Source organism: Schistocerca americana, unplaced genomic scaffold (assembly GCF_021461395.2).
Source record: "Schistocerca americana isolate TAMUIC-IGC-003095 unplaced genomic scaffold, iqSchAmer2.1 HiC_scaffold_98, whole genome shotgun sequence".
In the NCBI taxonomy this organism is placed as follows: domain Eukaryota; kingdom Metazoa; phylum Arthropoda; class Insecta; order Orthoptera; family Acrididae; genus Schistocerca; species Schistocerca americana.
In genome coordinates, this window is record NW_025726763.1 from 235,001 (window position 1) to 240,000 (window position 5,000).

The 5,000-nt window shown below is 53.2% G+C and overlaps 1 non-coding gene across 1 annotated transcript in view; it reads left to right on the forward strand.

Annotated features, from left to right (window-relative positions):
• The first annotated feature begins 3,656 nt into the window (after positions 1–3,656).
• Positions 3,657–5,000, forward strand: part of LOC124593341 — a 1,910-nt gene continuing 566 nt past the window's right edge. Inside the window, exon 1 of the ribosomal RNA XR_006977987.1 lies at positions 3,657–5,000. This exon is cut by the window's right edge and continues 566 nt beyond it. This is a non-coding gene — a ribosomal RNA (small subunit ribosomal RNA).

The window sequence follows — 5,000 nt, forward strand, 5'->3', positions numbered from 1 at the left end:
AGCACCAGCATGGAACACCACCCAGTGCATCCTCTCTGCCACATTAGACAATCCACACTATCATAACCAGACCGGGAGGTCCACTCGGAAAACAGAATATCCCACCCTTCCGACAACCACCATTGCTCAGCTAAGCCACCAACACCCACACATGTCCCACACAGGGGTGCACCCAACATCACAATACTGCCTCCTGTCACACCACACAAACAATGGCAGGAATGAAAGACACAGGTCTGCCACAAGCATGGAATCAGAGCGCCGCCTGTTATGAGCCAAAGGTGCACCCTGACGTGGCAAATCAGATGATGCCGCAGTCATTTACTTACGATATTCACAATCAACAAACCGGCCCCCCCCCCCCCAAAACACCTTTCCGTACAACAATGTGTACCTTAACCTAACCCATATTGTGCCTTAACCTAACCCGTATTGTACCTTAACCTAACCCGTATTGCGCCTTAACCTAACCCGTATTGCGCCTTAACCTAACCCGTATTGCGCCTTAACCTAACCCGTATTGCGCCTTAACCTAACCCGTATTGCGCCTTAACCTAACCCGTATTGCGCCTTAACCTAACCCGTATTGCGCCTTAACCTAACCCGTATTGCGCCTTAACCTAACCCGTATTGCGCCTTAACCTAACCTATGTTGCGCCTTAACCTAACCTATGTTGCGCCTTAACCTAACCTATGTTGCGCCTTAACCTAACCTATGTTGCGCCTTAACCTAACCTATGTTGCGCCTTAACCTAACCTATGTTGCGCCTTAACCTAACCTATGTTGCGCCTTAACCTAACCTATGTTGCGCCTTAACCTAACCTATGTTGCGCCTTAACCTAACCTATGTTGCGCCTTAGCCTAACCTATGTTGCGCCTTAACCTAACCCATATTGTACCTTAACCTAACCCATGTTGCGCCTTAACCTAACCCATATTGTACCTTAACCTAACCCATATTGTACCTTAACCTAACCCATATTGTACCTTAACCTAACCCATATTGTACCTTAACCTAACCCATATTGTACCTTAACCTAACCCATATTGTACCTTAACCTAACCCATATTGTACCTTAACCTAACCCATATTGTACCTTAACCTAACCCATATTGTACCTTAACCTAACCCATATTGTACCTTAACCTAACCTATGTTGCGCCTTAACCTAACCTATGTTGCGCCTTAACCTAACCTATGTTGCGCCTTAACCTAACCTATGTTGCGCCTTAGCCTAACCTATGTTGCGCCTTAACCTAACCCATATTGTACCTTAACCTAACCCATGTTGCGCCTTAACCTAACCCATATTGTACCTTAACCTAACCCATATTGTACCTTAACCTAACCCATATTGTACCTTAACCTAACCCATGTTGTACCTTAACCTAACCCATGTTGTACCTTAACCTAACCCATGTTGCGCCTTAACCTAACCCATGTTGCGCCTTAACCTAACCCATGTTGCGCCTTAACCTAACCTATGTTGCGCCTAAACCTAACCTATGTTGCGCCTAAACCCAACACACGTTGGGCCTAAACCCAACACACGTTGGGCCTTAACCCAACACACGTTGGGCCTTAACCCAACACACGTTGGGCCTTAACCCAACACACGTTGGGCCTTAACCCAACACACGTTGGGCCTTAACCCAACACACGTTGGGCCTTAACCCAACACACGTTGGGCCTTAACCCAACACACGTTGGGCCTTAACCCAACACACGTTGGGCCTTAACCCAACACACGTTGGGCCTTAACCCAACACACGTTGGGCCTTAACCCAACACACGTTGGGCCTTAACCCAACACACGTTGGGCCTTAACCCAACACACGTTGGGCCTTAACCCAACACACGTTGGGCCTTAACCCAACACACGTTGGGCCTTAACCCAACACACGTTGGGCCTTAACCCAACACACGTTGGGCCTTAACCCAACACACGTTGGGCCTTAACCTGCTCTGTAATTGTCATACGACGCGTTAAATTAGTGTAGTGTTGCCTAACTGCAACCCCCGCAATATAGTTTGCTACTCGCACTGCCCGGTCCCCAGAGTATCGCTTCATGTTAAACACCTTGCAGCTATACACTGTAATGCGGATGGCAGCAGGACGTACATGCTCAATGCCCTTCGCAGTTGTTCATTGGCATTCGCATGGCGAAGCACAGCCTACGTTGTGGTACGGCTTGTGTCAACTGTCCGCTGATGTTGTACGTCCAAATCACACACTGTACTGCACATTGGTCCTCATGTACTGAATGATACATCGTGGTACATGTGTGACCGTACCACGACTGCGCCAACAACGGCGAACCATACGGTCCAAATATTGTGCACTCAGCTACGTGTCGTCTCCCTATAAGAGCTGGATTGCAGTATGGTATGCCGTGGATGGCGATCAGCATGAGCCGTCTGTTGATGTAGTGGCGCGTGTTGTCAGACGTAGTCGTCTCTTCTCACACACCGTGATAGCATGGTGCACTGCGTTCCACATCTGCGACATGCGACAGAGGCCGGTTGACAGTCGTTCGCGCAATGGACATCGCATACGTACGGGGGCCACCTTCCACGTGTTCGCGAAGCGTGCACATGTTGTTGCGTGTATGTGGGCAGACATAGTGTGTCGTGACACCTGACACAGGCATGCAACAATCGTTGAATTTGCAAATGGCGATGGACGTCTACGTTTGCTGGTGACGTTACGCAAATGAACAACTGGTAAACCGTTGTGGTGCGGTTGTTCTCGCTAGAGGTGAATCAGTGATGGCGACGATCGGTTGAGCTACCAACCGGTTGTTTCAGCGATACCCACCATGCCCACGAACGTGAATGGCATGTGGGTGTGAAGCGATACGCGGCGGTGGCTGGGTGGGACCGTCCCCGGCCGGTGAGGGGGGGCCTCCCGGCGTGCTGGCCGCGCGGTGCGTGGGCGCACGCGCTACAGCCGGCTGGTGGGGGCGGCCAGTGGCAGGCGCGCCGGCCGACGGAGGCGGCAGGCGGCGCAGCTGCGCGCCGGCGCACCCTGCACGCGGCGCCGTGCGGCCAAAGTAGGTCCTCGCGGGCCCGGTGCGAAGCGCGGTGGACATCTGCAGTGTGCTGGTCCGATTGAGGACTGTGTGCGCTGAGGATGCGCCGCCGCCCGGCGCTCGGCGCCGCGACGCCGTCTGCTGCTCGGTCGCCTCTGCGGTTCTCGCAGGTGGATTGTATCGCAGCTGTGCGGACGTGTTGGCGCGTGCGCTGTGCTGGGAGTGTTCGCTTCGGCACCCAAGTGGGGCTTTTGTCCTTCTGTGGCGCTGGCGTTGGAGCTGCCGGCCACCGTAGGTGGCGCGTGTTGTCTCCCGCCGGCAATGCCACGACAGCACGCTCCCGGGCCTCTGTCGGCAGCGGCAAGCTCAGTTGGGAGCACGGGTGGTCGCACCTAAAGCGTCTACTCGCCAAACTCCGGGCGATTGCGCCTCTCTCGAACCCGACCAAGTACTTAGGACGGCGCTGCGCGCCGCCGGGACCTGAGAGGGTTTCGAGGTGTATTGTGCAGGGGAGCTCAGCCTCCTCCTGTTTGCAGAATAATTGAGCGGACGCTTGCGTGTTCGCGCGGGCCCCCGGGACACACTCCCGGGCGGCCGGCTGCTCAGCTCTAGTTGACGCAGCTCCCTGGTTGATCCTGCCAGTAGTCATATGCTTGTCTCAAAGATTAAGCCATGCATGTCTCAGTACAAGCCGCATTAAGGTGAAACCGCGAATGGCTCATTAAATCAGTTATGGTTCCTTAGATCGTACCCACGTTACTTGGATAACTGTGGTAATTCTAGAGCTAATACATGCAAACAGAGTCCCGACCAGAGATGGAAGGGACGCTTTTATTAGATCAAAACCAATCGGTCGGCTCGTCCGGTCCGTTTGCCTTGGTGACTCTGAATAACTTTGGGCTGATCGCACGGTCCTCGTACCGGCGACGCATCTTTCAAATGTCTGCCTTATCAACTGTCGATGGTAGGTTCTGCGCCTACCATGGTTGTAACGGGTAACGGGGAATCAGGGTTCGATTCCGGAGAGGGAGCCTGAGAAACGGCTACCACATCCAAGGAAGGCAGCAGGCGCGCAAATTACCCACTCCCGGCACGGGGAGGTAGTGACGAAAAATAACGATACGGGACTCATCCGAGGCCCCGTAATCGGAATGAGTACACTTTAAATCCTTTAACGAGTATCTATTGGAGGGCAAGTCTGGTGCCAGCAGCCGCGGTAATTCCAGCTCCAATAGCGTATATTAAAGTTGTTGCGGTTAAAAAGCTCGTAGTTGGATTTGTGTCCCACGCTGTTGGTTCACCGCCCGTCGGTGTTTAACTGGCATGTATCGTGGGACGTCCTGCCGGTGGGGCGAGCTGAAGGCGTGCGACGCGCCTCGTGCGTGCTCGTGCGTCCCGAGGCGGACCCCGTTGCAATCCTACCAGGGTGCTCTTGAGTGAGTGTCTCGGTGGGCCGGCACGTTTACTTTGAACAAATTAGAGTGCTTAAAGCAGGCAAGCCCGCCTGAATACTGTGTGCATGGAATAATGGAATAGGACCTCGGTTCTATTTTGTTGGTTTTCGGAACCCGAGGTAATGATTAATAGGGACAGGCGGGGGCATTCGTATTGCGACGTTAGAGGTGAAATTCTTGGATCGTCGCAAGACGAACAGAAGCGAAAGCATTTGCCAAGTATGTTTTCATTAATCAAGAACGAAAGTTAGAGGTTCGAAGGCGATCAGATACCGCCCTAGTTCTAACCATAAACGATGCCAGCCAGCGATCCGCCGCAGTTCCTCCGATGACTCGGCGGGCAGCCTCCGGGAAACCAAAGCTTTTGGGTTCCGGGGGAAGTATGGTTGCAAAGCTGAAACTTAAAGGAATTGACGGAAGGGCACCACCGGGAGTGGAGCCTGCGGCTTAATTTGACTCAACACGGGAAACCTCACCAGGCCCGGACACCGGAAGGATTGACAGATTGATAG